Source organism: Sarcophilus harrisii, chromosome 2, assembly GCF_902635505.1.
Source record: "Sarcophilus harrisii chromosome 2, mSarHar1.11, whole genome shotgun sequence".
In the NCBI taxonomy this organism is placed as follows: domain Eukaryota; kingdom Metazoa; phylum Chordata; class Mammalia; order Dasyuromorphia; family Dasyuridae; genus Sarcophilus; species Sarcophilus harrisii.
This window is the reverse complement of record NC_045427.1, coordinates 422,119,383-422,133,158: the sequence shown is the minus strand read 5'-3', so window position 1 is coordinate 422,133,158 and position 13,776 is coordinate 422,119,383. Positions and strand designations below refer to the sequence as shown.

The window sequence follows — 13,776 nt, the reverse complement described above, 5'->3', positions numbered from 1 at the left end:
GGCAAACAGGGTAAAATCACTTGCCTAGAGTCACACAGCTAGGAAGTGTTTATGGTCAGATTTGAATTCTAAAAAAAGATTAAAAGAAAACATGAGAAAATACTCAGGTCTGGATATGTCTGATCCTGCAATACAAGATATATTGAAATTGAATTTTGTTACTAATGCTTGACTAGATATGTGAAGCGGGTTGTGGTCCCTTTAAGAAACTATATTTCCTATTGATCTGTGATTTCCTTTCATATTCCCAGCCCCTCCTGGCTGAGACATATAGTTTCATTTGTGAATGTGAATAAGGGAGTAGCAATAGGGGTCCTGGAACAAATAATAGGAGGGCAAAAGAGACCTAATATCCAAATATCTTATCTCCAAAAATCTAATATTGTATATCTAATATCCAAACTGCTCTCACTTCATATCACCATTCCCTTCCACTTCCATAAAGAATAAAGATCAATCCTGATCAATCAATCCTTATCCTGACTCTGGCTGATTTTAATATACTCTGGGTGCTAAACGTGGTCATCACATTTGGCGCCCATTGTGGAACCAAGGACTGTCTACTTTCACTGAAGAAGTCTCTGGTGACCAGGAAATTAGGTGACTATTTTAATAGACAAACAGGAACTTACTTTTTAAGGGCTAAACTAGTAACCTTTTCTGGCTGAAGTGGGACAGATGTTAGGATAAGATTTTCCTCCATCCCCATCCTCACCCCCATCCCCACCCTCACCCTGAAGTGGCACTATAGAAAGCATGCTTAAATTGATAGAAGGACAAGGCTTACTTATAACTTGGCAACAGATAGCTAGACTTCTGGGTACATTGAAACACATCTCCCCTTGGTTCTTAGCGGAAGAGCAAATCTCTCCAGATAACTGGAGATTAATAGGACAACAGCTCTCTGAATATTACAACAGAAAAGGTCCTCGTTCAATTTCCATTGAAGCATTCTATGTATACAATATAATACAGTTGGCCTTAAAGAATCCTACAAGTTATAGAAAAAAGAAAACTTCTAGGAACAGCCAGATGAAGAAGTGTGGGGAAAATGAGGAAGACAATGAACAGATTAATGATCACATCTCCACAGGGCATGGAGATTTAAGTGAGGCTCAAGGGTGTGGTGACTTTCCATCCCATGAGGCAGCTTATCATAGCCTACAGAGCAGATCAACTCCACCTTCCAGGATGGAGGGAGGAGGAGGAGTGGGGGGGGGAGGGAGGCAGTGACACCACCAGCACCTTCCTCCTAGCATCCAACTGCTCCTATGAGTAGATTGCAAAAAGCACTACTCAAAGCTGGGGAAGAAGGGAAAGATGTAAATGAGTTACGACCACACATTTTTTTTTGTGATTCAACAGTTTTAACTCTTCAGTCAAAAAAATAGAAAATATGTTCCTTTTGATATAGAAATCCTCAAAGACCTGAAAGACGCTTGCATTCTTTATGGGGCTACATCGGCTTATGTTAAGATGTTATTACAGAATTTGGCTTTTGAAATCTTAACCCCTAGGGACTGGAAATCTATAGCAAGGGTATGCTTAGAACCTGGACAAAACTTGTTGTGGCTTTCTGAATATAGCGAGCTCTGTGGGATACAAGCCCAACAAAATTCAAGAGTTCATACTCCAATCTAACCTAACAGGTATAGGTTCTTATGCAGACATCATAGTATAGATTAATTACTCCATAGCAGCATATGAGCAAATTGCTGCTGCTGCTATCAAAGCGTGGGCTTCTCTCCACAATAAAGACAAGGGTGAGGCCTTCACAAAAATGACGCAAGGGCCAAATGAACCCTTTGCTGATTTTGTGGGACATTTGCAGACTGCTATCATAAGAATTAACAGTGAAAATGTAGTAACAGACATTTTGATAAGGCAACTTGCTAAGGAAAATGCTAATGAGGTTTGCAGAAGAATTATACTAGGACTACACAAGGATGCTACTTTAGAGGAGCTCATAAGACACTGTGCCACAGTGGGCACAAATGCCTTTTATAGCCAGGCTATGATGCAGACTTCCCAAGATCCGAACATGGGAAGACAGGGTCCCTTTTGGCAAGGGACTTCCAGAGAGACTCATCAATGCTTTCAGTGTGGTAAAGTAGGGCATCTGAAAGCTCAATGTTGGTATAGAGACAGAATGAGAAAACAGGGTGGGAGAACAAGACCCAATACCCCATGTCCAAAATGCAATAGAGACTTCCATTAGGCCTCAGAATGTAGACTGATTCAGAGAAATGGGATGAGGGGCCCAAGGCAAAAACTACTTGGGGCATGATGGCAGCCGATGGTGCACCTAGAGAGTGCCCAGAAGTCCAGTACCCAGACATGACCAATCAGCCAGGAAGCAACCTGATGGGAGAAAGGGATTTCAATTGGGTAGAAAAGGGTTGTATGTAGCTGGGACAACTGAGATACCCCCCGGAGAAGTGAAATCTGTTCCTCTCCAGCCTATGGATCCCTTTTCTCCAGGCACAGTAAGCTTGACCATTTCACCTCCTGAGAGTACGTACAAAACAGTGTCCATCCATACACTGATGTGGGAAACCAGGGAATATGTAGATAATATCCCAGTCACTAATACAGGTAGACAATGTGTGACTTATTGCCCAGGAGAAGTAATAGCATCAGGTTCACTGACAGACTCCTAATAAGCAATGGGGTGATATTGGCCCAGATTCTGACTCCAAGCCACAAAATCCAGGAATATACTGGACAACAGCTGTAACAGCTGACCGACCTATGTTCACGATCTATATAAATGGCCTACCATTGGAAGGATTGGTAGACACAGGTGCAGATCGTACAGTCATTAGAGGTGCCAACTGGCCCCGTCACTGGCCAAAGATTAAAGCAAACACCTACATGTCTGGCATAGGAGGATCAATAGCAGCTGAAGTTAGTGCTGCCCCTATGAGATGGACTTTTGAAGGCAAAGCAGGAGTTTACTCCTTTTATAGTTGAAAAAGTCCCCATCAATCTGTGGGGGAGAGACATTTTACAACAATTAGGGTTAAAAATGAGTACTTTGGTTTTTTAGGCAGGGCTGCCGTTTAAGGCCTGCCAACACTCTCACCTGTTCCTATTCAATGGAAAACTGATACACCAGTGTGGATAGAACAGTGGTCCTTAGGTAGCAATAAAATTCAGGCTTTATTAGATATAATACAGGAACAATTTGACCAAGGACACTTACAACCTTCTCTAAGTCCTTGGAATTCCCCAGTATTTGTTGTAAAAAAGAAATCTGGGAAATGGAGGATGTTGACTGATTTAAGAAAGGTAAATGAACAGATGGAAACTATGGGAACTCTTCAGCCTGGACTTCCATCTCCTACTCAATTGCCTAGAGAATGGCATCTTTGGGTTATAGACATTAAGGATTGTTTCTATTCTATCCTTCTGGATAAGGAGGATACGAAAAGATTTGCCTTTTCATTTGCCCAGTGTTAACTTACTGAGCCTTATAAAAGATATGAATGGACTGTTTTGCCACAGGGAATGAAAAACAGCCCTACTATGTGTCAAATGTATGTTGCTGCTGCTCTTACTCCAGTAAGAAAATCATTTCCAAAAGTAATGTTATTACATTATATGGATGATATATTGGGATGTGCACCTGAGGAACAAATGATAGAAGCATGTCTACAAAAGACCATAGAAACACTAAGGAACTACAAATTGCACATAGCTCTAGAAAAAAATTCAAAGACATGCTCCTTTTCAATATTTAGGATAGGAAGTATACAAGGTGCTTACAGTTCAAAAACTGTCCTTAAGAACAGAGAAGCTAAACACCTTAAATGATTTTCAGAAATTGATAGGAGATATCCAATGGATGTGACCAGTGTTAGGCTTGACTACCTATCAATTGCAACCATTATATGATATTTTAAGGGGAGACAGTGCTTTAAATTCACCATGTCAGCTTACAAAAGAAGCTCAAGAGGTTTTGAGAGAAGTTGAACTGGCTTTATCCAATGTGGTTGAAAGAGTCACTCAAAAACCCTTGGAAATATCAGTTTTTGCTACACAAGAGGCATCCACAGCAGTCCTTCATTAAGGAGACAGTGTGATAGAGTGGGTGTATCTCTCAGCACAACTAGAACAAAGCCTTATGCCTTACCCAGTGCTTGTGGCTAGAATTTTATTAAAGGTCATTAAGCAAACAGTACAATTATCTGGGACAAGACCTGGCAAGATATATGCCTTTTATACTAATACACAAATTAATGTGTGCTGTGAGACCATCCCAGAGTGGCAAATTTTATTAGCCATGGCTCCAAGTTTTACACACGGGTCTCCATTAAAGATAACCAGACTATTACATAATTGGCAATGGATTCTTAAAGAAAAGGTTTCTAAAGTTCCTCTTAAAGGACGAACTATCTTTACAGATGCATCCAAACAAAATATTTGCATTGTATACTCTCATGACTTAACTATAAAGAGAGTAGTCAGAACTCCTTTTTAATCCACTCAGCAGAATGAATTGTATGCAATCATTCTAGCTCTTACTTATTATCCAGGAGATATAAATATAATATCTGATTTGGCCTATTCAGTAGGTGTGGTACAAAGAATTACCACAGCCCAAATAAAATTTGTAGGCTCTAATGTATATCAGCTCTTTAAAAAACTTCAAGAGCAAGTGAGAAAGCATCCAGGTAAGATTTATATTCTGCATGTCCACTCTCATAATGGACTTCCAGGTCCTATTTTTGATGGTAATTCAAAGGCAGATCTCCTTCTAACTATGTTAGTCAATACTCCTTTATTTCAAGAAGCCCAGGAATCTCATTCTAAATATCATCAGACTGCTTGAGCTTTATGTTTGCAATTTGGAATAACAAGAGAGGAAGCTAGGAGCATAGTAAAAGTCTGTACAGCTTGCCTTCCTTTCCATGCTCCTACACTGTCTCCAGGGAAGAGCCATTGTGGTTTGAGACCCAATGAAATTTGAGACCCATTATAAATCTTTTGGTCGCCTGTCTTTTATCCATGTTGTGGTAGACACCTTTTTAGGATTCACTTTTGCAATACCAGCAGCAAAAGAGACAGCCCAAGTGGTCACCGAATTCCTTATCCAAGCATTTGCCATTATGGGTGTGCCACAAGCCATAAAAACAGATAATGGACCTGCATATACCTCTAAACATTTTGCACACTTTTGTGCACAGTATAAGATTTTACACACCACTGGCATACCTTTTAATCCTCAAGAACAGGCAATAGTAGAGAGGAGAAACAGAGACATTAAGACACTCCTCCAAAAACAAAAGAAAGGGGGAGCCACAGGTAACCCTAGAGAACTTCTAAATCTAGCCCTTTATACTATTAACTTCTTGATTTTTGACAAAGATGCACTGGCTCCGGCAGACAGGTTTTGTAACCCACCGGAAGGTCAGTGTCCAGTGCGAGCGGCTCCACTATCTTTAGATAATCACTAGGTGATATGGAGAGACCCAGAAAGTGGTGAATGGAAGGGACCAGATAGGTTAACTGCTTGGGGGAGAGGGTTTGCTTGTATCTCTACAGATGGAGAAGGAATCAGATGGGTAACAACAAGCCGTATTCACCTTGTCCATTGCAGAGAGATGGAGCAGACCTTTGAAACGAAGGAGAAGACCCAAGAAACATTGGGTGGTTCTGTTGCTGATTGTGCCCACCACTGAAAGAGCATGGCAGTTATGGCGTTTGACTCATGGACATTGAAAATTGTAGGACTTGAAAACCCTCAGGAATCACTGGATTCTCTGAGACATTAGATTGTTGTAGGACTTGAAAACCCTCAGGAATCATTGGATTCTCTGAGACATAAGACTGATGAAGGACTTGAAAGCCTTCAGGAATCATTGGATTTTCTGAGAAATGATAAGACTGTTGCAGGACTTCAAAATCTGCTGGAATCATTGGATTCCCTAACACATAAAAGGACTGTTGCAGGACTTCAAAAACTTGGGGGGGGGGTCATTTGATTCCCTGACATGTGAAGCAATGGACAATAGATTGGTTTTGGACTATCTCTTGGCTGCTGAAGAAGGCATATGTGTGTCTAACCCTTCTTTTAGGACTTCTGGAAATCTTTTACAACACTAAGTTGATTTTTATTGTTTGTTATACCGCTATTTGCATGTATAATTCATGTTTGTTACACCACATCAAGCTGCACTGACTGTGGGGAGAGTCATCACTAATAGCTTCTGTGTTATTGCTATGTGCTTGTGTAATACCTCTTATGCTGATGGGTTGGTGCATACCTGTTTCTAATAAGACCTTTCAGCCCAGAAACCTGCTAGCAACCCCCACTTCCCTTTGATGCTTTTCATCTCCCTTCCTGAGATGTCAGGGAGGGTATGATCACCTCCTTTTCAGTGCTTTCAGCTCCTTTCCTGAGAAGTCAGGGAGGGTGTGATCACCTCCCCTTGGGAGCTCTCACTTCCCTGAATGGTCAGGGATGGTGTGACCACCTGTGTTCTAAAACAAAAGAAAGCGGGAACTGAATATGTGAGCTTACTTCCCTTGATGAAATTCTTCTTCCTAACAAGTCAGGAAGGAAAACATTTGGGAGTTCAGTTATACAATGATTTAGAGAGAGAAAAGTGCTTGATCAATGCATTAATTGCCGGCACTGAAGATGCCAATAGGTGGGAAGATACTTGGCCCCCACAAAGAATCACTAAAGAATATAGGCCTGTGATTTGGGCACAGGTCAGGAGTTGGGAATACTGAACTGCAGTTTATATGCTTAATAGAATAATTTGATGTTAAGCTGTGGTAGTAATTATCACCAACCAGATTACCCAAGTTATTGACATACTGGCAGATTCAAAGTAGAGCAGCCATCTTGCAGCATAGACTAGTCCTAGACTATCTCTTAGCTGAAGAAGGTGTTTGTGGGAAGCTTAACTTATCTACTTGTTGCATAAAGATAGATGATGTGAGACTATTTGGGACATCAATAAGGATCTTAGAAAACTTGCTCATGTTCCTGTGCAAATTTGGTCCTCTCTGTTTAACAATTCTTGATGTTCTGATTTGGAGGGACCTAGTAGAAGCAGATATTATGATTTATGCTCATTGCCTTAAGTAATTTTATTTTGCTCCCTATCTATCTCCCCTGTATGATTTAGTTGATTACTAGCACTGTCCAGAGAACCCTCTTGAAAATGATCAAGTTAGAAGGAATGACTGAAGGATCTGTAAGAATGATAGTCCTTAAAAGGCAAGGGTGGGAGCCCATAAGTCAGGAAGATAAAGGAAGACCTCAGGGTGAGGTAGATGCAGACATTGAAAAACTATCGGAATTGATGTAAGAAGTCATCAAAAATAAGAGGAGGGATTGAGTGCTATAAAAAGACATGAGGTCTTTTCAGAACACTAACCCTTGAAGGAATGACATAATTTAGGGCTACAGTTCCAGGAAACCCTCTTCCTTATACCCTTGCTTAATCTTGGACAAACTTTGTACAGCAAAATAACGGTTTGGACATGTAAACTTATTTTGTATTTAATTTATACTTTAATATATTTAACATGTACTGGTCAGCCTGCCATCTAGGGGAGGGGTGGGGGGAAGAAGGGGAAAAATTGGAACAAAAGGTTTGGCAATTGTCAATGCTGTAAAATTACCCATACATATAACTTGTAAATAAAAAGCTATATATAAAAAAAAAGTCTTGCACAAACAACTTTCTAATCTATAGTTCCCTGTTCTTATACCTTGAGGGTGGAGTGGGTTCCTTGTGACAGATTGTGAGCCATGATTCTGTCAGGGATAGTTGGGTCCCAAAACGTGGTAAAGTTCTTTCAGGGTATAAAAAATCCTGCTCTCTTGCCTGTGCTTTTCCTCCCTCCATTAGACTATACTAATTGAGGTCACAACTTATTCCTGAAAGAATTGAATAAATTGCTTTCTATTCTGGTTCTGAGAAACATCTATTTGAATTATTTTGGGTTAGTGGTCATTGTCCCACATACTCTCACTGTTAGAAACAATGACTTCTCATTCTCTATTTCTCTTTTTTTTTTAACTTAATTTTTCTTGAGGGTTTTTATTTCCATGAGGATGGGAGAGCTATGTTTTCTTTCACAACTTGAATTTTATGGAAATGTTTTGCATAACTTCGCATGTGGTTTCTTAATTTGGGTGGAGATAAGGGAGAGAATCTAAAAATAAAAAATCTTAAAAAAATAAATATCAAAAATGGTTTTGAAAGTAACTGGGGAAAAATATTAAATAACTAAATAAATTTAAATTTAAAGAAAAAAATAATGACTTCTGCTAGTCTTCTGGTAGTATTTTACACTATACTATTGCAGGAAACATCCTATGGTCACAAGTAAGTGCAGTTTAATAAGGCAGATTGCAGGAAAAGAATGGTAGGAACTCCCTTAACCGGGATTGGATTCTTCTGATCTCCAATGTACTTTGACTAGTAAAGTTTGGACCCAAGAGCATGGAGAATTGTAGATGCCAGACCAGTAAATTGGGATTTTATCTTGCCAGTAATGGGGAGCTACTGAAGGGCTCCCCATTTTATTTATTTATTTACCCAGAGGAAGGGATTCTTTTTAGGAAATTAAATCAGATGACAAGTATAGAAGGGATTTGAGTGGGCAGAGACTAGAAATGGGGAGAGTGATTTGGAGGCTAATGCAAGACTCTGAGAGAGAGTAAATATGAGCCTGGCCTAGGGAACCATTTGTGATACTGGAAAGGAGCCAAATGAAAGAGAGATGGAAAAAACAGAATAGAAAGAATTGGTGACTGATTGAATCACTGTGAATGGGGTGGGGTGGGGGTGTCTACAAAATTTCTAACCTGGATGGCTAGGTGGAAAATGTGGGTTTCTGGAATCCAATGTGAAAAAGCCAAGCTAAGATGGAATGTGAATGCCATCTTCAAATATGTAAGAGGGGAAATCCAATAGATAAGTGATCAGAGAATTTGAAAAAATAGTTTTCAGAAGAATTGCAAATTATCAGTAACTATATAAAAGAAGGCTCTAAATCGCTAATCATAAGATAAATCCTGATCCAATCAATCCTGAAGCTTCACTTCACACCCTGCAAATTGATAAAGGTAATGAAAGGTGAAAAATAGTTGTTGAAGGGATTGTGGCAAGATAAGTACACATCATTGGTAGAACTATTAGTATAACCATTTTGGAAAGCAATTTGGAATTATGCAAATAAAATGACTAAAATTTCTAAACCCTTTGAATCAGAGATTCTACTACTTGGATTATGCCATTCAAAAAGTCATTGATGAGAAGAAAGTCCTCTTATACACCAAAATATTTATAGTGCCACTTTTTGTTATAGCAAAGAATTGGAGACAAATGTCCATTAATTAGGGGATGCTTAAATGAATTGCGGGACATGAATGTAATGGAACATTATTTTTATATAAAAGGGATAAATATAATAAATACAAAGAAAATTGAAAAGATTCATATGAAATGATGCTTAGTAAAATAATTAGAATCTAGAAAACAACATATATAATTACAACAATATATCTGGATATCCTGTAAATAAAAGGCTATTAAATAAAAAAAATTAAAAAAAAAAAACAATATATCTGGAAAGAATACTCACAAAACAATCAAAAGAGAATGTTGTAAAATTACAAAGAGCAAGCATTGTTCCAAAGAAAAAATATGAGAAAATATACCCACTTCATCCCTTTTCAGAGACTTCTCAAAGTTATAGGATAATTTGAATGACAGGACATGATGGGAATTGAAAGGACATGATGGCAATTGAAAGGACCAAAGAAGAATGGCACTTTATCCCTCACCTCATAAAACTGACAAATGAATATAACAACAACAACAACAAAGTAGAACTTGAAGAAATAAGAGAGAATACTCTTATTCCACCCCATATGATGTGTGGATATTGTGAGGAGTCATGTTGCCTGTCTTCGAGGTAGAGACAAAATAAAATAATTCCCTTAACTTAGATTGAAGTTAAGACTGGACACAGTGTTTTTGTTTTTGTTTTTGTTTTAAAGACTCTTTGGGGAGGTTAAGTGATTTCCCCAAGGCCATATAAGTAATAAATATTAGAAGAGGAATTTCAACCCAGATTTCTGACTCCAAAGCCAGTATGATGTATCTTGAAGAATTAAGATGATTGAATGATACAATATGTCAAAAAATGAGATACTGGACTTCACCTTTAATCAACTACTCAGCAAATCTAATCTCTTCTAAGACAAAAGAAGATTATTTAACAATTCAACAAAACCAAAAAACCTACAAAGCATTATCTCACCAAATCAATAGATTCTTTACATTTATGATTAACTAATATTTCATTATAATCACTATGGATTATAGCCCCAGTTTTTTTGAAAAAATTCCAGAGATATAGTTCATTTCAAACACAATGGAATAAAGTTTTGTAAAACTTCTTGTTAATATCATAAAAACATTTTTAAGTTTTAGAAACTCTAATATATAAAATGGAACCAAACACAGTTCCAGAAAATTCATGATGAAAGATGTTATCAACTCCTAGACAATGACTCAGAGAGTAAAATGAAGCATATTTTTCATTACATTAAATTGAAAATCTTCAGACAATAATAATGCACCTAGGATAAGAAGGGATGTGGTCAAAGTAGAGGAGAGGGAAATCTTTATATTGAGGCAGAGTAAACTAAGCAGAGCCAAGAAAACAATATACATAGTAACTAGAACAACTACACAGAAAAAAAAAGTGAATGTAGCAATAACAAAAAAATAGGACTTGAAAAAATAAGAGAGAATACTCTTATCCCACCCTATCCTAAAGGTGGGAGCTCCACAGGTATTACACATTGCACATGTTTGGGGACTTTTTCAATGTATCAGTTATGCCAATTTTTTTCTTTCTAAAATAGTATTATTTGTCACATGTTGTAGCTCTACGGGAGGGTGAAGAAGAGATACTTGGGATAACTACAATGCTGTAAGAAACAGAAGACAGCAACAAAAATTTATTTTAAAAAAGGCTGAAACAGTTTTTTTTTGGATGTAGCTAATGAAAGAATTTGTTTTGCTTGATTATACATATTTGTAACAGGTTTTTTTTGTGTGTTCTTAAGGAGTAGGGGATAGAAACATAGGAGGACAAACATTTGGAACTGAAAATAAAATTGAATTAAAAAGATAAAACATTTGTTTAATATAGAAATATATGTAAAAACTGTGTTTAGTATTGAATTTTTAAGATAATTGGCAAAGTATATTAAGATAATGAAATGTTATGTCTACCACAACTATAGAGTTGTGGAGAATACTTAATTCTACAACAAATAGAAGAAATTTTTTTAAAACTGGATTTTAGTACATAAAAATAGTTTTTACATTATGAGAAAGTTATTCATTTAAAATAAAAAAAGAAGGGAACAGATTGGGAAAAAAATCTTTACTTTTTTAAAGACATTCCTAGGTAAATATCCTTCATTCAAAATATACAAGGATTGACAATTTCTTTCTTTCTTTTCTTTTCTTTCTTTCTCTTTTTTTTTTTTTTTTTAAAGAAAAGCTTTCTGGGGACAGCTAGGTGGTACAGTGGATAGAGCACCAGCCCTGAAATCAGGAGGCTCTGAGTTCAAATCTGTCCTCAACCACCTAACACTTCCTAGCTGTGTGAAGCTGAACAAGTCACTTAGCCCCAATTGCCTCAACAACAATAACAAAAAAAAGACAAGCTTTCTCTAGCCACTCCTTTTATTTTTTAATTAATTGAAGCTTTTTATTTTCAAAACATATGCATAGATAATTTTCAACATTTATCCTTGCAAAAACTTGTGTTGCAAGTTTTTTTCCCTCCCTTCCCCTTACTTCCTCCCCTAATTGGCAAGTAATCCAATATATGTTAAACATGTGCAATTCTTCTATACATAGTTCCACAACTGATAATTTTCTTAAAGTAAGAAGCATTATCTGCATCTAGAGAGATTCATTGAATGTGTATCACAACATAGTATTTTTACCTTTTTTGTTGTTTGTTCATTTTTTCACTTTCTTATTTTTTTCCTTTTTGATCTGATTTTTCTTGTGCAGCATGATAATTGTGGAAATAGGCATAGAAGACTGGCATATGTTTTAACATATATTGAATTCCTTGCTGTCTAGGGGAGGAGATGGGAGGAAGGGAAAGAGAAAAAAATGGAACACAAGGTTTTGTAAGGGTGAATGTTGAAAACTATATTTGCATATATTTTGAAAATAAAATATTTTTATAATTAAAAAAAATAAAGTAAGAAGCATTATCCAATAGCTAAGTAAACAAAGGATATGAACTGTCATATTTTAAAAGAAATGCAATTGCCCAAAGAACCACCTGGACAAAACGACAGATTCTTTTAATTAAGAAAGTGAAAATTACAACTTTCTGATACTACTTTATACCCATTAAACTGACAAAGAGAGTTGAAAATTATAAAATTCAATGCTGGTGGGGCTGTGGAGAAACAGAACCACTCTCACACTTCTGGGTGGAGTTGTAAATTGCTGAAATCTTTTTGGAAAACAGAATCACATAATACAATAAGAGATACACATCCCTTTACTCCAATAACCCATTCCTATAACTGTATTTTAAGGATATTATTGAGAGGAGAAGACAGAGCTGAACAAAAATATTCCTAGTATCATTATTCATAATAATAATAAATTGGAAAAAATAATCCATGTTTCCAGTGATTGGAAAATGACATGACTGAACAGACTGTGTTATATAATTGTAAGAGATATTGCTATTCTTAAAACAATGACAAATATGAAGACCATTGAAGAATATGGGAAATATAGGGAGTGTTATATAACAAAGAAAAAAGAATAAAAAATGCTGCATATATAGCAAGTATCATAACAGTAACAACGTTACTGTTATGAAACAAGATCAGAAAAAAAGAAATAGAAGAAAAATGGGGGTGGGGCTCTCAGGAAGCTGACTTTAATATTGTATCTTGTTATTATTAAAGTTTAGGTGGAAAATGTTCCACTTAAACAAATTGTAACTAACCAGAGATGATAGTTTCACATGCAATGCTACTGTTTAAATTCTTATTTCTGTATTTGAATATCCATATTTGTGGGTAACTCCGAAATTCATTGAGAGACAAAAGACAAAAAGGCAGCCGGGAAGACATGGGTTCAAGTCCTAACTCTGATCACTTACTGTTAATGTGAACCTGACAAATTAATTTCTCAGTGTTTTGGGCAGCATTTCAAGTTACAGAAAAGGCTCCAACTGGAAGTGGTAAAGAGTTCTCCATAGGCATGAAATAATGGGACCACTCCTTATTTATGCTTTGTTTACATTAAGATTCTTTTATTCTTTTTTTTATTTTTGTAAGACAATGGGGGTTGAATGACTTGTCCAGGGTGACATAGTTAGCACGTGTTAAGTGTCTGAAGTCAAATTTGAACTCAGATCCTCCTGACTTCAGGGCCGGTGCTCTGCGATATCTAGCTGCCCCTAAGATTCTTTTAAAATGAGGGAAAGAGCTGTCTAGGAGAGAGAGTATATCTGTATTTCAATCTCAGCCTTGCCAGTTATTAGAAATAAAACCTTGGGAAAGTTTGCCTCAGTTTCCTCGTCTGTAAAATGAGAGCTCTGAATTAGATGGCTTCCAAGATCTCCTTCTAGCTCTAGGTCCATGATCCTATGATCCCAAGAGTTGTCACAATCTCTAAAGGATGAAGAGGTAAGGAATGGGGAAGCCTCAGCAGGTTAGGTCCTGGCAGCTTAGACCTCTGAGGA

The 13,776-nt window shown here is 37.0% G+C and overlaps 1 protein-coding gene across 2 annotated transcripts in view; it reads right to left on the bottom strand.

The window, feature by feature from the left end:
• The window catches only part of PROCR (protein C receptor), a 31,033-nt gene that overhangs the window by 16,206 nt on the left and 1,051 nt on the right, over nt 1-13,776 (bottom strand). The window lies entirely within an intron of this gene.